The following is a 25,400-nucleotide window of genomic DNA, read 5'->3' as shown; positions in this document are numbered from 1 at the left end:
GGTTTTTCTTACAATTGCCAAGAGACTAGGAAACTTCATTAAACATTGGTTTGGCTTGAGAAATTTGTCATCAAGTCAGCAAGATATTTTGCTGTATCATCCAAATGCACAGAGCTAAAAGCATTAATTTTCCCTGAAAAGTGTTCTTAAAATCTGTGCTGTTTCAGAAACAGAAGCAAAGTCAGCTGAAAAGGTACAGTCAAATCCACCTTTAAGTATAAATGTATATATATAAAATCAATTTTGAGTAAAGTGTTGTTATTTATCATAGGACAAAATTTAATCCAACTGAATTTTATGGAGGCAATTTAATATATTACTTGATCTCATATAACTTTCATATAGAAACGTTAACCTATTTCTATATTTAGACCTCTTACTTTTTTTAGTGATTCCAAATGATGCATTCAAAATCTTTGACTCAAAAGATGACATATATATGTCATATATATATATATATATATATATATATATATATATATATATAGAGAGAGAGAGAGAGAGAGAGAAATGTTGAAGCAAAGAAATCAATGATGATAAAGATATTTGTTACTTTAAGTCTGTAAGATTGTATCCTTGCTTGAAATAGAAGATAACTGAAGTGTAGTTCACACTACAAGAAATTAATATCTGGTGAGCAGGAGAATTTACCACATTTCTTAACTCCTGTAAATTTCAAATAATTAAGATGAATAATATATTTCTCTTATATTGCTGATGGCAATCTCTTTTAAACTTCAGTGATATTTATCTTTTGTGACTTGTGTTAGGACTGACATGATAATTTATGTAAAGGTAAAGACAAAGTGTACCACGTAGTTTGCATAGACATGTAGACAAAGAAACATAGACCATGATTCAGAATGTATTATTGCTCTTAAAAAAGAATATTCTCATTCCTGAAAATTTGGCATATTAAGAGTAGTCAACATTTTTTGAGGTTAAAAGTTAAAGTTTCCAGATAAGATTTAGGTTTAAAGAAATGCCTTCAAACCTGGAAAATATACTTACATGTAAGACTGCAGATGAAATATTTTAAGCAAATATGTACATATTTATGTTTTGGTCATGACTACAAGATAATTCTGTGAGTATTTATACATGGATACAAAATTTGTTATACTCATGATTTAACAGCACAATTTTTCAAATAGGAAGAATAGTAGGCATTACATTTCTAATTGATGATATTTATAAACTAAAGAATATTTATAAAAATAACACACATAACAGCTGTTTTAACTTTTAAGTACCTACCTTTAATAGCAAAACAGATTTCTATAGAAATTTTGTATAATTTTTAAAATACCTGGTACATGAAAGTCATTTTCAAAGCATTGTATTTCACATTCGGGTATTAACAAATGCTTTGTTGAAACATATGTCACTAACTTGATGCAGGTGGGATAATATTTATGTCTGAGAAACATATTTATGTACCAGATATATTCTGTAAGTAATACCATACCTGCATTTCAATTACCACATGTACTATGAGAAGTGTGATTTGTAACTTGAAATAAAGCTTTCATCTTCCATTGGGGGGGGGGGGATAATACTTGTTTGGTGTTTTGTATAGAATATGCTGCTACTTGTAGCTTCAGATGAGATGTAGCTACAATCTCAGAGGGTCAGCATTCAATCAAAAGAGAACTAGATGAGATCAGATGGGTTAAAAAGAGCATGGAGTGCAGACATTATAAGAATAGGTCTTATAATATTTTTCTATTAATTCTAATCCTTTTAAAATGATTTATTTATTGTATGTACATGAGTATACCACTGCTCTCTTCAGACACACCAGAAGAGGGCATCAGACCCCATTGCAGATGGTTGTGAGGCACCATGTGGTTGCTCGAATTGAACTCAGGACCTCTGGAAGAGCAGACAGTGCTCTGAACCACCGAGCCATCACTCCAGTCCCTAATTTTAATCTTATAGGCAAACTATTACTAATTTCCACTTTTGTAGATGGGCCAATTCTCGAGCTTTTAGCATGGTGTAGTACTTAGGTGGGGAGATAGAGATCTGGCTGAGTAGTTGAGAGCATTGAGAGGTCGTCTTGTCAATCAGGTTTGATTCCTGGCACCTGCATGGTGACTCCCAGACCTCTGTAGCCCAGTTTCAGGGAATTTACTTATCTTTTTCTGGTTTCTGTGGCCACTAGCAAACACATAATGCACAGACATATTCAAGCAACTCAGTCATATACATAAAATAAAAATTGATAGGTACAGAGGGTCAGGAAATTAAACAAAAATATATAGCAGGCTGAATGAGGAACTGGGCATAGCCCCTGGAGGGTCCCAGACACTAGGGAAACATGAGGCTCCCAGGACCCAACAGGGATGACTTTAGCTGAAATGTACAGAGAAGGGGGAAATAGAACATGTAGAGACAATCTCCAGTAGATAGGAACTGCCCCCAGTCAAGGAATGGGGCCACACACCCATCACAAAGTTTTTAACCTAGAAATGTTTCTGTCCAAAGGAAGAACAGGGACAAAAATTAGAACAGAGACTGAAGGAAGACTGCTCCACCTGGGGATCAATCATGCCTGCAGACACCAAGCCCAACGCTGTTGCCATGGGCAAGAGTGACTTGTTGACAAGAACCTGGTGTGGCAGGTTTTTGGAAGGTCCTGCCAGCAACTGACCAATGCAGATGTGGATGCTTGGAGCCAACCATCAGATTGAGCTCAGGGAACCTGATGAGGGAGCTGGAAGGACAGAAGGAGTGGAGGGTGATTGCAACACCACTGGAAAAACAACATAGGCTGGCCTGACCACCCAGTTCTCCCAGAGACTAGATCACCAAAGAAGGAGTATGTCCAAAGGGATCTTTGGCTCCAGATACATGTGTAGCAGAGAATGGCCTTTTTTGACAGTAATGGGAGGGGAGGCCCTTGGTCCAGGGGAGGTTTGATGCCCCAGTGTAGGGGGATGCTGGAACAGTGAGGCAGGAGAGAGTGGGTGGGTGGGTGAGAACCCGCCTACAGACAAAGGGGAGGGGGAGAGAGTAGACTTGGGATTGGGGTGGGGGGTTGGTGGAAGGGTAACCCAGAAGTGGGATGTCATTTGAGATGTAAATGGATGTAATGATTAATAAAAAAATAAATAAAATGAAATAGAAAAGGTTTTGTTTTCCTAATGATCATGTGATGTTTCTCTAATATACTTGCACACTAGGCATTAGCCTTTGGTATATGCATGTATTCAAATTTACTCAGGCATTTAAAGCTTTCCAAGCAGGTTTCACAATTTTATATTGGGAGCAGCTGTGAATTCCTACTCTTCCAAATGTCTCAGAAACTGGTTCTACCGAGAACCTGTGTTAAACTGGGAGAGTTATTTTATGTTGACACCAGCTCCTACTTAGTCCAAGATCTTCTTCAGCATGCAGATCTTTTGCCTGATGAAAGCTGTGTGGAGGAATGGTCCTGCATTGCAGATAGCAGAGACTCTATTTCTTCATAACCATAAACAAAAACTCTCTCCCCTCCCCCTTCCTTCCCTTCTTTCTCCATCCTCTGCTCTTCTCTCCTCTCCCCTTCCCTTCACTAGCCTCTCTTTCTCTGTCTCCTACCTCATCTTTTCTAGATAGAATTTTCCCCAAGATCACAGCATTTCTGAGGTTATTTTGGCATTAAAATACCTTCTTCAATTAGTCTCCTGTCATGTCCTCACCTTCCAGTTCATTTTAATGAGCAGTTTATTATGTAAAACAACTCTATTTTATGTTAATTTATTTTAGTATGTGTGTATCTTGTGCATTGCTTAGTAAGCTACATCTATGTTACTTTATAAATATATGCTCAATATATATTCATAGAATCTGCAAAAAAGTACCTGCTCCCACTACTTTAGTTTGGTCTACAGCATCTTTCTCTAGATCTTAAGGTAGTCTCAAGTTTGAAGTGACCCCTTGACCGCATCCAAATGATTTTGAAATATATGCATATATCACCTACTATACTTAGCTAGCTACTGACTTTCTGACTTTTAAGTTCAAATAGACTTCATATTTTGTTTGAAAGTAGATGTAGGAACCTGTGTTTACTCAGAAATCTTATTTACTACACAAGAATATGCAAATATATCTGTGAGATGACCTGTTTAAAAATACTACAACAAAAAAATATTTGTCATTACTAAACTTTCTTAATATTATTTCAGCTCTGAAATTTTTTGTATATTTATTTAATGCGTTTTAATCACATCCATTTACCATTAACTTTTTCTACTTGTCCACTGTGTCCCTTAATCTATGTCCCCCCTAACTCCAAGTGCTTTAATTTTTGTTGTTTTTAACAACCCAGGGACCAATTTATAGTGCTTTATTATGCATAGGTGAATGGAGGTGAATGTGAGGCACTAAGTTTATAGTTATATCCCATGTCTTCTGGGTGCAGTACCTAATTTTTGCTCTTGAAAATTCTGTTATCAATTCCATATTTTCCTTATTCATTTTTCTACTGTTGGTAACCTATGTGGGATCCATAGTTAAATTATTATGAAGGGTAATACAATACTCATTGATATGCAAATATCTGATAAAGAAACCATAGTAAACAAAAATTAAAATAGTGTGCTAAGAAGAACCACAAATGAGAAACGTAGTTTGGACAGATGACATTTATCTAAACTATATAGAAAATCTTTTGATTCCATACCTGGTGAGTAAGAAGAATTGGCAAGCATGCTAACACCAGTCACAGATTTAATGTATTTTGTATTTCTACATTTCAAGATGAGCCAACCATGAAGCATGACTATAATCTCAGCATTTGGGAGCTGGAGGCAAGAAAAGAAAGAATTTAAACTACACTAGCATCAGATGAATTTGAGGGCCAGCCTAGACTATATAAGAGACTATCTTTTAAAAAGTTCATAAAGCTTTTATGTATTAAATATACAAAGAAAAAAACTGAGAGATTAAAAAATGCAAGATAATTATTGGAAGATTTGTCATTTACAGAGTGCTTCTTGGAATTGTGTGCTTAATAAAAAGTAAAATAAAAATTTTTAAAAATCTGTCTTAAATATGAATCAATAATAAACAAAACAAATCAAAACAAACAAACAAATTAACAAAAAAACAAAGCAATTACCATTTTCTTACTGCCCAGTATAACCTGAGAGGAAGTAATCTTCAACTGTATAATTCAAATTAAAGCACAATTATAATTTTAGGACGCTAACATCTTTAAGCCAGATTCAAGACCTCACCTAGAAATAGTTTCTACAATAGATGTGTATATTTATTATGTGCTTCAAATAATTTATATTTAGTTATTCTTCTCACTATATAAATATATGCTGACACCATGTTTCAGAGGATTGTTCTTTCTCTTAAAATCTAATGACCAGCTATTATTTAATGTAGATTCTTTTAAAATGTCATCCAAATTCTTTTGATTCTAGTAAACAACTTTGTATATGATTATTTGTGTGCATGAATTATTCAAAATTTATCAGGTAAAATGTGTATAATTAATCTTAGGAAAAAAGATGAGAAAATATTACTTAGATACTTGCATTTGTTGTTGTTATCTTGGCCAGAATTTGCCAGGTAGTAAGGTTAGCAAGGAATTAAAGAATGATTCACAGTGTAGTGGATAACTACAGCAGAGAACTATGGGTGCTATTTATATCCCAAAGTTACTCGATCCAGAATTCTCCTGTATTCCAAGAGATCCAAAGATAATGACACCCACTTAAATGGAAAAGTGGGTTCTTAATTTAAGCTTTCCTCCCACCCTCCATCCATTCTTCTATCCCTCTTTCCTTCTCTCCTATCCTCCCTCCCTCTGTTTCTTCCAACACTCCACACACTCAATTTTAATATCCTAGCTGGAAGTGTTGGAAAAGACCACCACCAGGCGACAGCTTTATGTGCCCGCACTAATGACAGCATCAGTGGGCAGCCTAGCACCAGCCAGGTGGTCTTATCTTGGCAGGCTCTCTGGTAGGCCAAAGCTCCAGAGCTCCCCTCATGGCCACTGTAGCCTCATGCCACAATCATCCACCATAACACCCATCTCCCAGAAAAATCAAAACTCTTAAAGCTTATAGTTAACCATTCAGATTTATATGTCACCAAATACTCAAATCCCAGGATGCCCACACAGTAATTTCAAAGCCAATTGATAATGGTAAGAAGCCAACACAGATTAGACCATATATCTCAAATATCCTAACCTTTTCATATCTTCTCTGCCTAAGGCTGGTTAAAGCCATACTGGTTAACATCAACTTACATCTTCCACTCTCCTCTCTCTCTCTCTCAGTCTTAGCTCTGCCTCCCTTCTCCCTGTCCAATCATAGGCCTCCTGATGCATTAATATTTAAAATAGATTGGCCAAAGAAATTCCTGCTACATAATACAATCTCTTATGCTGTAAAACCCAGCCTAGAATATTTAGAGTGAAATTTATATCCATTTCTGCATTTGATTCTTAAAGTAGATAAGATTTTTTTCCTAATTTCTCAAATCAGTGAGAAATACCTAGAGGATTGGCTGTCAATGTCATTTATATAATATTTGAATATATCAAATATTTTCGTATTAAATGATATCAAAAGCATATGTATATCTAAACTCATTTGATATTTGAAAATAGCAATAAAGAATTTATCTACCCCAAAATTTATGAATATGTCTTAGCACATAGATCACTAATTATTGGCTTATTCTTTACAATAAGGAAATACAAGTAAGTTGGAAAAAGATAAATCTAATACTTAAAAATCAATAACCCTATCTTAAAAATAACTTTGGAATGTTTCTGAAACTACATTTTTTTCTTGTCAAAGTTTATCTGCAGATTCATTCTGTCTCTCTCTGTCTCTCTGTCTTTGTCTCTCTCTCTCTCTGTCTGTTTGCCTTTCTCTGCCTCTGTCTCTTTCCCTTTTTCCTCCTCTCTACCCACTTCCCTCCCTCTCCCCTTTCTCTCTCTCTCCTCTCCCTCCATCTTTCTTTCTCTCTTTGTCTCTCTATGTATCTCTCTCTCTGCAGTCTTTATGTAGCTCAGGCAAGTTTCTTACTCAGTATTTACCTGGCTCATATGGTTGCTGATCTTAATGCCATTTCCTTAGTTCTGTAGTCTGATTTGCAACAGCTGTTTCCTTAAGACTGAAATATGACCAGATAATCCATGGTGTGGATGAATACTAAACATCTAGTTCCCATTCTGTAACAATAAAATGAAAGAATTTAGCTGGTCTCTCCGAAAATTCTCTTCTGTGCATCTGTGGGTGCACGCAAATATATTGTGGGCCCCGACTTCACCAAAGCACTCAACAATGTAGAAATCTGTTTGGCATTTGGGAATTTCATTTTTGTAAGGTAATACACTTCCTTTTTCTGAATCATGATTTTTGTGTTATTGCAAACAAAGGCATTGATTGTAGCAGGAAGACAATTACTAGACATTTGACATAGAATCCTCATTGCCTTAAAGGAAATAGAATTCTATTTCTTTTTCTCATTACAGAAGTCTGTGGTGAGGCAGTTCAGATCAGACCTGTAGTATCATTAATGATCTACTTCTATTTGATGGATATTTCCATACCTTTCTATATTGGTTTTCCAAACCAAAACTTTAAATAATGTTAGGTAAACAAATGGGTAATCGTATCAACAAGAAAAGGAAAGAATCAGCATTAAGAGACACTTTTAAACAATACTGAGTCAAGCATAGCCACTGGTACAGCTAATGTTGTTCCAGTACATGAAAACATCAAATTATCAGCAAAAACCGACTAAATGATTACAACTCATTGGTATTAGGTATGTAAAGAATATGCCTGGGTTTCAATTTTCCAAATTCCAAACCTAAACATAATCAATCATTTTGTAAGAATTTAGCTACATTCATATAATTTTAGTAACAAATGACTCAGTAACTGATTTTGAAAGCAAGCCTTATGCTTAAACTGCAGCAGCTAATATGTACTTTTACCTTTCAAGACTGAACAGTACTGTACTTCTTGCATTTTTGTTCTCACTAGGTTTTCTGAAGAAGCAAATTTCAAACTGCTACAAAGCACATAATTGCTAGGTCATTATCCAGGGCTTAAAGGATATGAAACAGAGTTAAAACTAAAGTACCTTGTTTGTAATGTAATGTAATGTAATGTAATTTTTTTTTATCCAGGAAAGAAGAGTAAGTTGTGCTAATGAGTTATGATATTTAGTACATACAAGAAAACATTTGTATTTTAACATTTATCAGCCAGTTTCCTTTTAACAGTTACAAGATAATGACATTAAAAATAAGCATTCTTCTCCACTTCAAAGAGGAAGATTGTGAACCTTACAATTGCCTTTAACTGATTCAGTTCATATTTTCTGATGCAATTTCAGTCCCCACATATATCTAGAATGTATTAGACAAGATTCAAGCTGTAATGTATCTTTATTAAAATTACAAAAATATATAATTTGGAATGTTGGAGTTGGTGGGGTTATGTAAAGAGATTAAGACTTCTGTGTCGAGCATCGCTATCTGACCAGCAGAAAGACAGACAAGACAAAACGGAGTCCTTCTCAAAGCAGTTTACTCAGGTTCTCAGCAAGATTCTGACAAGTGGCCCCAAGACTTCCCTGTGTCCACCTTAAATCCCTGTAGCCAGCCAATGCACTCCGGCCACGTGGCGTCTCTGCAGTGATCTACGTCAGATTGGCCCATATCACGCAACAACCTCATGCCAAATTAGGGCCTGTTTACAACTTGGCATTCAGGCAGCCAGTGCCATCTTAGGGCGAGGTCAACTGGCGTCTCACACTTCTGCATAGTAGAACTATTTTTAAAAATATTTTTTATAAATGGTGAACAATATAATGCAGTCTAGGATTCAAAAATTAAAATAATATAATAGTGGCTTCTACATTATACATATGAGTAACTTCTCTAAGTGGCTTTTTTAGGTATATTCTTATCAATCAAAAGTCGAACTTTTCATTTTTAATTTTTTTCTTAAATACAAGAAATATACAGATCTAGTTTTGAAAGGTAGACCCATGGGCTTAGAATTATTAAGCTACTATTTTTGGTTGTGAGCCTAGCCTTTAATGGCTGAGCCATCTCTCCAGCCCTATTAAGCTACTATTAGCATCATCAGACACACTGGCTGGTCAAAATTTCATAGTTGCCAATTTGTAATAAATTGTCACTTTATAGTGTTAGTTACAGTATTTTGGATCATTATTGATCTTCTTATACTACATGGAGAAGGATGAAGCAATATCACTTTAGCTTAGGGTAAACTGTGAAGCACAGGTAAGATTATGTTTCTGGTTCTTACCATCACTAAAAGACATTATAGAGAGTTTACATAGTACTCTCTTAGGTATATGTTAATCTATCAACAACATTAGTCTGAAAGACAAAAGAATTAAGACAATCTCAGAACTGGCTTTTCCAAAATTTAGCAGTTTTCTGAAGACCAAGTCTGCAGTAAGAGCAAGAACATTTACTCCATAAGAACATAAAAGAGACAGCAGTTAAGCAGGCTTTATCCTCACAGCAGATTCTTTTCTCCATCAAATATGTCTTAAATGTCTAACAATGATTGTAATTTTATACTTTTATAAGGTAAAATCTAACAGTCATTTTTGAAAAAAGATAAATTAGAAACTGTCAAAATTGTGTCATGTATTTTCCTGTTCATCATGATCTATCAACATTAGATATACTTTTTTGTCAAGATAAGTAACTCCTCAGCAAAGTTTTGAAAAGTAGATTTTTACACATAACACAGACATGTCACCAGTGAGTGAACTTAGAGCATTTGGCAATTAAAATATAAATCAGAGTTTCTGTACCACACCCTTGTTACACAATCTCTGTCTGATAATGGTAGGAATTTGAGGAAAATGACAACAGTACAAATGTCACTTTCTGATACTCTTTTGTCTTATCTACTGGGAAGTGATTACCAGAAAATATGCACAGGTCTCTCCATCATTACATTTTCATACAGAGCATTGTTCAGCTGAATATAATAAATTCATCCTCAAACAATCACCATGAAAATGACTAAATACTACATGGAGGCCAAAGAAAATGTGATTCATCACACCCTTTAAAGTACCAACAACAATAAGAAGAAGATAAAGGTTTTCAATGCCTTGAGAATTTCTCAGCATTGTCTAGAGAGAAAATAGAAACTTCTGGGAAGACACCAATGAAAACAGGAATAATATGAGTGCAGGGTGTCACTTTCCCCTCTCCCTATGTAACGTATGTTGGCAACCAAAAACACAGCAGCATTAGACAATCACTTATTGTTGGGAACAAAAAGAATTTTGGAACCAACTTTATACGCATCTTTCAGAAAATGTTGAAAGATAAAAATTGGTCTGGAAAAAAAGAAACTGTACAATAGCAAAAATAACAGATGAAGATACTGCGAGTTTACCTAAATATAATGTCTAATACCCATGTAATCATTATAATTTAAAATGTATCATCATTTACTTAAAGGTAAATCAGCAAAGAAAGCAACATCATAATGTTTCTCTACTCCTTAATCTATTTGTAGATTAAATGATAAATGATTAAATTATAATGATATAATTATTATAATATATTATAATATATAATTATAAATTAAAGTACCAAATATTGGTCTAGAGAGACGGCTCAGCAGTTAAGAACACTGACTGCTTTGCCAAAGGTCCTGAGTTCAATTCCCAACAACCACATCTTGGCTCACAACTATCTGTAATGGGATCTGATGCCCTTTTCTGATGTGTCTGAAGACAGTGTCAGTGTACTAATATCAATAAAAAAAAAATCTTAAAAATAAGAACCAAATACTTACCAGCTAAAATGTTAAGAAAAATCACCAAACCTAAAACTGTTTAGCATACTCTTCAAAGCAGGAGAGATACATATACTTGAGGGCGGTCATGTTGGCTGGTGCTATGTTACTCAGAGAAGGAATCATCAAGCAACTCCTTAAATCTATTGTGAGCCAATAGAAACTCATAGAAAAAGGAATGAAGGGGGTAAGTACACTGAGTAGCCGAGGATAAAAACTAACAGTGGGATCAAAACAATTCTTTGATTCCTCAATACCTGTGAATTAAACCTTTCCCGAAATATGATGGTATTTGGAGATGTACACTTGTGGAATTGTTGAGACTTTGAGAATGAAGCTCTTCAAGTAAATATGTAAATTAATTTTATTGGCAAAATATGTTCATTCTTTCTGAGTCTTCAATATTTGTTGTTTCATATAATCTAATCAAAATATATAGAAAAGTAAATAATTCAAGTAATCAGTAGCACCAAAATACAGTATGCAGACCTGTGTATTTCTCTGAGTCTGTGTGTGTGTAAAAATATTTGTACAATGTACTTTGTATTATTTATATAACATCATATGTACTTATAAAACATATCATCTTTTATTCAACAAAGATTATTAAATTGCCTTACATGTCACTTGATAGTCTCAACTATTTCAAGCATTTGCTATCCTTATTGATTCTTTTTACTGAGCCATTTTTATTCATGCATGCTGATATCTTGCAAGATATAGCCTTTATCTTTCTGAATAAATGATGATGTTCACAATACTTTCACGCTTTGTTGAAAATGTGAAACCCTATTTCTTTATTAAACTTAAGTGCTTTTTTAAATGCTTACTCATTTTAGAATATCCTTGTTATTAAGAATATAGTGCTTTCCTCTGATATATGCATTATGTGTTCTGAAATGTTAATTCTTTGTCATCTTTTTGTAATATTTTTCTAAACTAAATTTCATTAAAATATTTTCCAAATATTTATTTTTATCAAATGTTATACTTCATGTGTCTTTAGTAAGCAATCTTCAAAAATATATACACTGTGTTCCTAAGGTAATTATTTGTCCATGATTAAATATTTAAGCATGAATATACCTTGGTGTTACTACTTTTTGGATAAAAAGACTGAAGTGAAATGTGCACATACCAGGTGCACTGACTGTACAGTCAATGGACAGCCATGTTGTGTAAAAATAACTTCTATATTACACACCATTCTCTAAAGAAGTCATTAATTTTTTCTCATCACCTCTACTCTCCAGGCAGAAAGTGTCTTCATTTATAGCAGCATATATTAATGTTTTCATATTTGTTAGAAATGTTCTTGAATATGTATGGATTATAAATAGTGGCTCTCATTTGTTTTCTCTTTGATAATTTGTTCCTTTGCCAACCAAAGGTGTTAATTGTTTAGTGCCATTGTGCTTCCACTATTGGTAGTAGAAGTATTTAGCTTTTATTTACTTGCTCTTAGGGTCGTCGGTAATATAATGTTTTATTAATTTTTTCAGAATTAATCCCCATAGCTTTTCCTAGAGCCACCTTTCAATTCCCAACCCCTTCCCAATATTTTGGCTTCTATTTATATTTTATAATTACCCACTGAGATAAGTATGTATCCTAAAAATATGCAGCCTTCCACTAGAGAAAGATTGACTTACCAGGAGCTACACTTTAAAAAATTGCACCTCCATGTCCCAGAAGCTATTGACTCCGATAGTTCCTCATTTAGGTGTGTAGGATCTGAGTTCTTCCCACTCCCATGATAAAATGCTGTCTGGTTTGATCCTATGCTGGAACTTTATTGTTATAATCAGTTTGTTGTTGTTGTTGTGCCCAAAGGATCTCATTTGTTTTTATAAAAAGCAGTTGATAATCAAATTTCCTTATTTAAGTATCAGAAAATATTTTTCCCATTTCTATTGGTAGCTTTGATTATAACAACTCATAGTTAAATATTTAAAATATAAATATACTGGGTTTTATATTTCATGAGTGATGTGAGTCTCCTTTAATTCTGCATTCAATTTTCTGAGTGCTACAAAATGAGAAGTTTGCTCTTTTATCAAAGCTCATCTGTTGGATACCAGTTTGTTGTAATGGGCAACAACTATGAGTGGGGATTATTTTCAATTTCTGTTTCAGAAAATTTGCTGTAATGCTACAATAATGTTATTAATTTTGTTGTGTAAGTTTTAATATCACAAAACCTCAATAAATTTATTTATTAGATTTAATAAGGTGAGTTGATTATTCTTTTGAGTTTTTCAAATGAAGTTTACTTTTTTCTTTCTAATTTGAGAAACTTTCTTGTTTATTTGATTGGTTGGTTGGTTTACCTTTGTTTTATTGTGTTATAGGGCTTCATGATTTTGTTAAATATAAGTATTGAATAAAAGTTGACAAATTTGTGCCCCAGTGGATGGCCCCACATGTACTTAGACCAACTGAGCTCTGGGCTTATTAGTAATAACAGAAAAAGAGGGCATGAAGTTGGGAAGGGTTGATGTATGGGACCATAGGAAGTATAGGAGGGTGTGAGTGAATGCTTGGTAAATATGATCAAAATAGATTACACAAATGTTTGCAATCTCATAAATTAAATTAAAAATATTTGTATTAGTTATGTTTCTATTATTATGAGACATCATAGTTAAGGCAACTTACAGAAGAAATATGGACTTACAGTTCCATAAGGTGTGTCCTAGACAATCATGGAAGGGGATCATAGCAGCAAAAGGCATGGTACTAGGACAATAGCTGAGAGCTTACATCCTGATCTATACGTAATAGGCAGAGAAAAGTGAACAGAGCATAGCATGGATTTTTGAAAACTCAAAGCATATGCTCAGTGGCACATATCCTTCAAGAAGCCCACACCTTCCAATGAGTTTCAAACAATTCTACCAATTGAGGATCAAATATTCAAACATGTAAGCCTATGGGGCAATTCTCACTCATATCACTATAATATTATTTATAAAACAAATAATATATACAAACTTGTCTTGTTTTGAAACTTAGAAAGTCCATGGTTGTCCTCATCCAATAAAATGTTTTCTTTCATCTTACTAAGAATACCTTTATTAAGTTACAGTATATTTTTACACTTATTTTGTTTTTTAGCATTTTAATGATGAGAAGTTTTCAGTTTTTTCAAATGTCTATCTGTATTATTGAAACAACCAGATATTTTTTTATTTTCTCCTGATAATATACAGTGTTTATTTATTGATTTTAATGTTTAGCCAAACTTTCATTCCTATGTTGAATTCTAAATGATCATAATGAATGATTATATATAATAGAAGAATGATATTGCTTGAATAATGAGATTTGGTCTCAGGCCTTTATGCATGTAAGAATAGTATTCTGATGCTGACCTAGAGCTTTAATGTGATTTAGTAGAATTTTAGTGGATTTTTACTTTATACATTTAAGAAATTTGATTTATAATTTGTTGTGCTCTCATGGGTATCAATATCAGGATGATGATGCTTTTATACAATTAATTTTATTGAACTATTTTCCTTCAGTTAATTTAAAAAGTTAGGCTGAATTCTTGGAACAAGCCATTAAGGAGTACATATACTTGGCAATTTTTTTGTTATGTTTTAATTTTATGTTCAGGGTTTATCATTCTTCTTTGTGTGTTACATACTTCAATGTTCCTAACTGTTGAACTTGTATACTTTATCTAGACGAGTGGTTCTTAACCTGTAGGTCACAACCCCTTTTCTTGTTGAATGGCCCTTTCAAAGGGTCACATAAGACATAAGAATATACATTTTTCTGATGGTCTTAGGAACTGAGACAACACTCTCCTCTGGATCTAAACAGGTCTACCAAATGCAAATTAGCCCACATAGGACTATCTAGCATAATGACATAATTTTCCAATCCTTCACATGTACCCAAGACAAACACAAAAGTATGAGAAAGAATAGGCACCATAATATATGTAGACCAATCACACATGTGTAAGGAGCATATGTTGAAAGTAGCAGTATTGAAGTAAAACAAAACTTCATGAATTATAATTAAAGTGTAAATGTAAAATATGTACTGTAAAATTATCAACTACTGAGAAAAGTTATACACACACACACACATATATGTATATATATACATATATATATGTATGCAATATATATATACAATATATATATATACATATATATATTGTCATGAGAACTTAATCTGGATTAATCTATGGTTGTGTAAATACTGCCTCTTGTGATAGTAACAGGTATATAAAATAAATGAATAAATAGTTAGGTAAACAAACACACATACAGAATGGTAAATCATAAAAAACTTTAATGACTCATGTTAACTGAACTATACCATGTATCTTGTGTTACTAAGGCTATTGTTTCATATTATTTTCATTAGAAAACTATCTTATAACAATGGATTTTCTAGGAAAGAACATTAAGAAAATATAGTGAGGACTTTTTTACAGTATAGCTTTACTTCAATAATCACAGTAGGAATTGAGAGACCAAGATGTGTTATTTTTTGTAACATTCTATCAGTCTAATCTATGAAGTCAAACAAACTAAAACACCATTTTGCTAGCAAGAATCCAAGCTTTGCCAGCAAAGACATCAACTGTTAAAAACAAGCTGATGGGCTCCAGAAGGCAGGACCTGATTCAGTGTCAAGTGCCACAAACAAACCATAGCAGTCATTGAAGCTTTGTATTAATTGGCCCCCCAAATCACCAGGTCTATGAAACGTCACACCATTGCTGATGAGTTACGAATGCCATTGGCCAATGATATTGTTCAAATTATAATTAGAGAAGAATTTGTTATGCAGTTGAGTGCAATTTCCATATTTAATGAATAAGATGATATGTCTACTGATATTCTTGATCATGTAATCCAGGAGATTAAATATACTCTACTTCCAATATTTAGTATTCAGCTTGATGGATCTACAGATATTGGAAACTCCTCATAGTTATTGGTTTATGTGAGGCATATTAATGATGGTGATTTTAAAAATCTTGAAACAATAATTTTACTGCACGTGATGTTTTTGAAATAGTTGGATTATTTCTTAAAGAGCATAAAATCTCTTAGGAAAAGGATTGTGGTATATGCACAGACAGTACCCAAGTTATGCTAGGATGTCCATCTGGATTTCAATGTTTGGTACTGAATGAGTCACCAAAATTCATTTGAACTGACTGTATGACTCATTAGCAAATATTAAGTGCTACAATGTTGCGAAAAATAATGAATAGAGTTCTGTCAATGCTGTAAGGGCAAGCACTTTAAACAGTCAGGTGTTTTTAAAGCTGTGCATTGAATTAGATGCATCAAACAGCTATACTATTCACACGGAAGTGAGATGGTTGTCTACAGAAAAGATTGTTTACTCTACATATTTTTTATTGATTTTTTGGGAATTTCACACAATGCACCATAGTTTCACTCATCTTCCAAGGTCTACCCCTCCCTTGAAAGTTTCCACTCAAAAAGTGAAAAGAGAGGAAAAATAGCAAAGCCAGTTAATGCTGTTTACATAATAACTGGAGCTTGTCAAAATGCCCATAGGAAGCCCCTTAAAGAAAACTGAGTTTTTCCCCAGCCAGAATCCCATAACTGTGAAGAGCTAAAGTTTAGGATCCTTATCACGGTTTTAATATTTATTCTCTTCAATGGCTTCTGGTCTAGACTATTTCTTTTGGGGGATGAAGTAGGGAAGAGAAGTTGTCACAGAAGTCATCTGTGCCTCTCATTTTCAACTGAGAGTATAGTCATCAATACCACTATAAAAGAAGCTTATTTGTCATTTGTTTTAAAACGTGTTTTTAAGCTTTCTGATGAACTCATACCAGATTTTAAAAGCAAGATCAGAAATAAAGATCACAGTTTGAAACACTTTTCAGTGACAAAAGTGAATTGCAGAAAATAGCACACTTGACTGATATTTTTGCCATCTCGAGTGAGTTAAATCTATTACTGAAAGGACCAAATGCAACATGTATTGATTTCCTCAAAAGATCAAATGAAACTATAGATTTGGCTAAAATTAAAAGTGAAATAGAATAATTAATAAAATAAAGTAAAATTTACATGTTGCCTACCTTACCTGCCTTCTTTGAGGACATGACTTTGAACCAGACAAAAGGATAGTGATGGTAATTTTGTGAAAGTGCATGCTTGTAGACAAAATTTCATCACATTTTCCAAATATACCAGACACCCAGTTGCACTTGCGAGAAGTCAAGGCTGAAGATGTTCCTGAGACAGTCCAAGAGGAGTTCATTGAATTTATTAAAGCAATGCAGAGAGAACTGATTTCTTTTCAATGTCAATTAAAACATTCTGGACTGTTCTTCCTGATAGAGTGTTACACCTTCTTCTTTCTTTCCAACAACATATCTTTGTGGAACAGGGTTTTCCAGCTTGTTGGTTGTTAAGTCTAAATCTAGAAGTAGGCATGTTGTGGAATATAATCTTCAGTGTGCTCTTGCAAGGACTGCCCCTAGAAATTCTAATCTGGTGAAGAAGAAGCAATCTCTAACTTCTCAGTGGTGTTGGCTTTTTACTCATACTGCAAGAAAAGGTAGCAATTCAATTTACTGTTGTTATATTGGCACTGATATACATGCTACATCATGCTACATGACAAAATTTTATTGTGAAAGTCACTATGCTTTAATTGTGTTCAATTTATAACAATGAAAATAATCTCACATATCAGAAATTTGCATTATGATTTATAACAGTACCAAAATTACAGTTATAAGTGACAACAAAACTAATTTTATGTTTGTGAATAATCACAACATGTGGAACTGTATTAGATAGTCACCACATTAAGAAGGTTGAAAAGAAATGAACTAGATTGTTAAGTTCCAATAGATATTTCCATTGTATTCTCTACTACTATTTTGTGATATTTGATGCAATGTCTCCATTTTACCTTAGAGTTTGCATACTTGAGATTTTGATCCCTATTTTTCTTTATTTATCTTTCTAGAAAACCAAAATTTGTGTTGCTTTCAAGTCTTCAGTTTATTTATTTCTACTGAGATCTTTATTATTTCTTTTCTTCTATTAAACTTTGGTTTAATTAATTTTTAATATTTAGTTTCCTGGACAGGAGACAGGAGTTGATAAGATGTTCACTTGAGATCATTGTCTATACTTTTTAAGAAGCAATCTAAATTTTCCAAGAAAGTCTTTTTCTTCTTCCTTAGCATCTGTTCTAGAAAGTCTTTTTCTAAATACTCAGGAATTATTCACATGTTATCATTTATTCTCTCTCTCTCTCTCTCTCTCTCTCTCTCTCTCTCTATCTATCTATCTATCTCTATCTCTATCTCTTTCTATCTCAATCCACCCCTTGTGTGTGTGTGTATGTGTGTTTCTGATCTATTTTTAAATATAGGTATTTACTGTTATAAATTTAGATTGTAGTCTAGCTGTGTTACACATTTGTGGTGTTATATTGTCATCTTCATTTTCATCTGTTAAAAAAATCTTCATTTATTTTTCATCTTTTGGTGGCTCAATCATGTTGGAAGATTTCCATGTACATTTATACATGATATATTCTTATGGCTGTTTCTTTTATATTACTACATTCAGACTTTTCTCACTCAACTTTGGAAGGTTGAGTATAAGATACCTTAAAACATTTAGTTAAGTTAAACTTTGACTTTTCTGGACATTCGTCACTTTCTCTTAGTTTGAGATATTTCTCTTCCAATTTGTTGGAGTAAACTAGTAACTACATTGCATTTTCAAATTCTTTTCGAGACTCAATAACCTGAGTATTTGTTCTTTAAATATTTAACATATTAAGGAGCCTTTATCACATTCTTTGTTTTTCCTTTCTTTTTTTTTTGAATGTCTTTTATGAAATCCATCTTTTAACACATTATTTTTGTTTGATTTATTCTTTTATCAATTACTTTTAAGGTCAATTAAAATCTTAGTGAATAAATTATCAGCTTAGATTTTTTAATTAGAATAACAGATTTCTGTATAAACAATTTAAGTTGTATCTATTTTCTTGAAACATGTTCAATTTTTTAATGTTCTTTTAAATTACTCATCTAAGAGTTATACTATTTAACTATTTTAGCAATTTAGTGCATCCACTGTGTCCATGGCTCTCTCAAATGTCTTCTATATAGCAGGTAACAGCACCTGAAATTTGAATGTATCAAAAGCTTTTCTAGCCTTTCTAATTTGATTTTTTTCTGCCCATCTTTCCAGAATTTCACAGCTAGGTACATAGCTACCATATTATAAATTTTTAATCTTGTTCAATACTAGCTAGCACTCTATATCCAGGAATGTTGTATCTACTTAATACATAATAGTAACACTAAGTGTGTCCCAAATCTTTACAAATCTTTTTTTTAAGGAAGTGTGTTCTTGCTTTGACTAAATAATAAGAGGGTACCTAGTTGCACAATTAGTATAAACTAGTAAATAAATACAAATTAATTTAATTTTTTTAAAGTTTAACAATGTAGAACAAAATGACTTTGGTATAATTTGAGTCTTGTTGGAGAAAAATGCCATTTATACTACCACCACAGTGGGTGGTTCTTGAACTTTGAAAGTATTATTTTTAAACAATTTATTTTCATGTCTTCCTCAAATGTTCCTCTAACCTTAAAATTCAATGTACTAGAATTTTATTGAACACAGAGAATTAGTTATTTTTCCTAACAGAAAAAATGCTTTGGTTGAGTATTTAAAAAAAAAATGTCTGTTGTGTATCAAGGCTAGTTTCAATGCTGAGAGAACATTAATTATGCAGTATTTTGTTTCATCAAGAAAAAAATATTTATCTTTGATAATTTACCGATTTGCTATAAGACTCCTCTGCAGAATTTATCAAAATTATACTAAATTGTTACAAATATAAGCTAAGATATTTAAAGTGTGTGTAATTTGGGACAAGAGGCACTCTTTGTGATAATGCTTCTTGCCATTCTCCATTGGAGGACTGGCACAGATTTTAGTTAATTAAAAATTTTCAGTTTTTCTCTAACCCTGATACCTACTAATTAATTGAGACAGAGATTAATAGATTTATTCAGCAAAATTTAAGGCATCATAACTGAACAGATAATAATCTATTCTAATCTTCTAAGATAATCTGATTACTTCTCAGCCACACACTTTGAGATACTTGAATTTTAGTACTAATCTGACTCTCTCTGTTCTATGTTTGTTCCCATACTCTATACTATACCTGCACTTCCTGGCAAATTCTCTTGTTTTCCTCTCTTCTTCTCCCCATGTTAGTATTAGAAATCCATTCTTATTTTCTCCTCTGTACAGTTTTTGGCTGATCAGCTTTTTATTGACAAATCAGACATAACTGGGGAGTACTGTTTATATGACATTGAAACAGAAAAACAGTTGGAATAAGTGTTACAATGTTGTGTTCATGAAAATTTACATTTGAATAATAAGGGATAATCCTTACACCGTGGACAATGATATTATGTCAAAATTTCTCCCCTTTAGTCCAATAAAAGTTTCCTTCTTTTACAATAACAAGCTATATAAAATTAGAACAAGTATGAATACTTATCAGGTTAGTGTTACCTTTGTAATGCTTTCATACACATTTGGCAACTTTGGAGAATGAACCCTAATATCTATCCTATCATGATGGGTTCAGAGACATGCACTTAAATCACTCTTTATCATAACTTGCATAAACATTATTCTGAATCATAAACAACTTAAGTTTAATTATAACACTATAACTATCTAGTATTCAACCCCATCAGAGACTTGAGAAAGAATAAATATTACTTGAGTATGCAGGAAGTACAGGAAAGCAGCTCAAAAATCTATAGAAATAACAGAGAAAGCTAACTTCCTGGATATTCACCAAAAATCTTCTATAATGCTGGAGCATCCATCTTCAGCCTTCTGGACCAATATATCTGAAAAAGTTCTCCATGATGCAGGAGTTATGACAGACTTGCCTATCTTGTTTTAGCAAAGGTTGAAGGCAAGTTTCCTGCATCCCGTTTTTCCAGTTTGAACAGCATTCTGTCTGCAATTGAAGCAAGGGAAGTTTTTGCCCAGTGGCTAGCTTGCCACATTTGAAGAAAACTCAATATGATTGTTCTTCAATGCTAATAACATTCTTTGGAGTGGAATGGAGGTACTGCCGGGAGCAGATCTGTCTCGTTGTCAAAAAGGCCTTATATTAGTAACCCATCTTTTAGATATCATATTCTGTAGACCTCTGAGGTTATTGAAAATTATCTGTCTATCTATCTATCTATCTATCTATCTATCTATCTATTATATATCTGAATATCTAAACATTGCTTGCTTCTATCTATTTATATCTGGTCAACCTAGGAAACATACTTCTGCAATAAACCCGACTAGTATCTAACATGAACATATAATTGGTTGTCTGACTGCTAATTTGAATTTATTAATTATCCTAAAGTTTGTAATAGCAACTTTTAAAAATATTAGAATTTAATATATTCTTAAGAATTACAAAGGTTTACTACATTAAATAAGAATATATACATATATATATATACTGTTGTAAACAACAATAACCTTAATTTTGTATCAATATACAATGCTCTATACAAACATGAGATTTTTGACTCATAATAGCTCTAATTGTTTAAAAGCAGACTATTCTGATTAGCCTTATACATCATCACTTTTTTTCTTTTCATCCTTTCTCCCCTATTTACCCCTAACAGTAGAAAAAGGAGAAAAAAGAGAAAAAGGGAGAAATCTGAGTCTAACCTCCAGAATTTTGTTTCCTCCCAGATCAAGACTTTTAACAATTTTCAACTAATCTCCCATTAATGACAACAAACCCATCAAATGCCTCTGTCTTAGAGTTTGACTGCTATAAAGAGACACAATGACCAAGGCAACTGTTACAAGGAAAATACTTAATTTTGGCTGGCTTACAGGTTCAGAGGTTCAGTCTGTCATCATCAAGATGGGACATGGCTTCAGCCAGGCAAGCATAGTACAGGAGAACCTGAAAATTCAACATCTTGTTTCAAGGCAAAGAAAAGACTAGCTTCTAGGCAGCTAGGATGAGGGTCTTAAGGTCTATGCTTACAGGGAAAAAATTTCTCCAACAAGGCCACACCTCCTAAGAGTGTCACTCCCTGGGCCAAGCATATTCAAACCACCTCAGATCAAAAATCCATCCACCCTGCATTTGGTGAATGGGGTATCACTCTCTTAATATTGCTTTCTGCTTATTTTTATGTTCATTTTTATTTTGCTCGCCCTCAACCAGCAAATGAGATAATGGTCAGTCACAAGAAAGCCATCTACACCATTTGCATGCTGAGAAAGTTCAGGGCTATCTGCAGTTCTAACTGGAGTTCTAGTCTGTGATGCTGGACCACTTGGGGTTAGCATCATTCTTTGAAGCAGTCCTTGATTTTGATTAAACAGCTATGAAGGCAATCTAATGTTGGATCAAGCAGAATGTTAGTATAAGTATAGCTTAGCATCTCAGCATCTTTTTCAGAATCATAAAGGGTAAAATTTGTCAGGGTTGATTGTCTAGTTATTTTTCTCTATGAACTTATAAACCTTGAGAGGTAATACACATTTTCACATTCACTCATTCATGAAACCTACAGGTGCACAATTTTGCTAAAAATGATTCTTTGTTTTCTGAGGAGCTAAGGTGTCTTTTTCTTTACAAGTTAGTTTGAATTGTATTAAGAATCCAAACAATAATTCTACTTTCTTTGTATACCATTTGAAAGGATGTCATGATAAGTCTTAAAGGTTTTTTTTTTTTTTTGCCAAGATTGTTTGTCTATGCAGAGCTGAAATTCTGGGTGGAGACATTTTAATGTCAGTTTCAGAGTGGTTCCTATGGAGTAGTTGATCAGCAAATCATGTTACCTGTTTTGTTTGGTCTTCCTGATATCTTTCTTGTTTTTGTGGTAGAACCTAAATCTTCAGGGGCCTCCCCTTGTCATATCTGATTCTCATCAATTTGTAAGAAACACACAGCTTTTCATTTCCTGTTCTTTGCCCCACTCCAAAATATTTCCTGTTTTTAATTCTGAGACTATCACAAATATATCCTGTTCTAATTCTTAAGTAACTTCCAAATTTCATTGTATTCCAGCTTATTTCTCAGTGATATTCAAAAAACTCAAAGTCAGTAAAGCACTGCACAATCTATCTCTGGGAGATCTCATATCCCCCTTCTGTTCTATGTGCAGTTCCTTTAATTTTTTGCTAGATCGCTACACAATTGTTTGACATGTAGAATTGTAAGCTAAATCTGTAACAGATTTTCTGACATGATATTTTAAAAAATTATTGTGTTCTAATGGATATATATGTTGAAGCATCACCAGTTTCAATATGTAAAGACATTTTCAAGATAGCCAATACATGTGCAGAACAATCTTTTTCAGAGTTCAAGGCCAAGGCCCAGTGGTATTCCTACCACGTATTAACACTATGGTGATTTAACACATGTGCATTCATATCTTAACTCTCCAAACTATATAAAATGAAACATATAGTCTACCATATGGCACTGCTCTAAGTTAGCATCCAACATAATCTGTATTATTAACTCAATAAATTTTGTACCTATGGTCTGCCAGTTGATTCCTTAAGCTGTTGTGGATTTTTTTTTTTTTTTCTGTTAATATAGGATCAAAGTCCTCTAATTTCTGTTCTATGTCTTGTAACCTATCAGGCCTCTCTTTATCCAAGTCTCCCTTCTTTTGATCTCTCTTAAATCAACATTACAATAATACAAAGATAATCTTTACACAGAGTACAATGACATTATGACAACACACAGCTGCGAAGATATCACTCTTAGAATTTAATAAACTTCAGTGGAGAATAGCAGAGAGACAAGAGAGCACTAATCCTGCAAAGTCATCATATCCTTGGAGTTTGTTACACTGTGTTTTTTTCAAAGTACTTGACACATTCTGTACACATAATTATGTTTTCAGAAAACAACAATAATAAGATTGTAAAATGACCTGCATTGAAGCTATAATCTAAGACCAGCCTTGGTCTCCACAGAGATACTGATTATAATCTTGTTACAGAATCTGTGTCATCATGCTTACAGATGTCTTACTTTGAATGAGAATGACCACTTATAGGTCAAGATGTTTGTATGTTTGATCCTAAGTTGATGGTTCTGTTTGGATAGATTTAGGAAGTGTGGCCTTGCTGGAGGAAACATGTTATTAAGTGTTGGATTTAAGATTCCAAAGACGTGCACCATTCTTGGTACACAGTCTTTGTTACTTGTGATTCAAGATGTGATCCTTCACCTTCTGATTAACTATTATATTTGTTGCTTGCTGTCATGCTTCCCCACTGTGATGGGCTTTTATTTCTCTGAAACTATAGTCAAATAAACGCTTCCATTTATGAGTTCCTTTGCTCATGGTATTTTATTATAGCAATGAAAAAAGAACAAATGTATATATCTAATAACTATTCAAGATGTTTCATTCAACAGTAAACTAGATTTCTATGGTGGTCCTATAAAATCATGTCAACAGGTGACGTTATAAGCTTAATTTGTGTAAACACGTTTATGATACTCTCCCAATCATGAAATTATCTTAAAACACACTTCTCAGGACAAATCTCTATTAAGTAGCAAAGTACAACAGTATTTAATTTTGCTTTCTATTTTCAGTAATAGTCTGTTACAAGAATGATATGTAGAAACTGATACAGAATGCTTATTAAAAATGTACTGTTTTTACCAAATAAAACTTAAAACAGAGATTATTGGCTCTAGAATATAGAAGACAACTAACCAATGGGATAGGAGAACATTCATAATTGTTTTCTAACCAGCCTTAAGTTTCTGTTTTCACAATTTAGACTTAATTTGATGATATTTAAAAGCAATTTTAGTAACACATGCAAAGCATTTTTTATTTTTAATGGTTATTTTGTTTATTTAGATTTCAAATGTAAATTCCTCTTCCCAGTTTCTTCTCAGAAAATGCTCCATTCCACCTTTCCTCCCCCTACCTCCACGAGGGTGCTCCCCCATCTACTTGTCCACTCCAGCCCCATCACCCTAGCATTCCAAACCCAGACAGTTTTGCTTATGCCGTGTCTCCTGAGAGGCTTGACCAGAGCCTTACCGACACAGATAAAGATGCACTACAACCATTGGACTGAACACGGGGACCCCAATGGAGGAGTTAAGGGAAGAAATGAAGAAACAAAATAATTTCTTAAAGTTCCCAGATGCTACAAGAAAACAGAAGACAAAGAAAATACAGAAACAAACAAATAAACACAACCATATTTTATAAGGTTTTAGTTGGGTTCCTGTTGTTGCAATGAAATTCTATGACCAAAAAACAAGTTAGAAAATAAAGTATTTGTCTGGCTTACACTTCTACATTGTAGTCCATTATTGACAGAAGCCAGAGCCGGAAGCTGAATAAGGCAGGAATATGAAGGCAGAAGCTGAAACAAGCCATGAAGTGGTGCTGTGTAGTGGCTCACCTTGGCTAGCCTGCTTTCATTTTTTCCTTTTTTCTTCTTTTATTGGATATTT

This window comes from Arvicanthis niloticus, chromosome 13 (assembly GCF_011762505.2).
Source record: "Arvicanthis niloticus isolate mArvNil1 chromosome 13, mArvNil1.pat.X, whole genome shotgun sequence".
Classification (NCBI taxonomy): Eukaryota; Metazoa; Chordata; class Mammalia; order Rodentia; family Muridae; genus Arvicanthis; species Arvicanthis niloticus.
The sequence above is the reverse complement of the archived record's forward strand: the minus strand, read 5'-3'. Positions refer to the sequence as shown.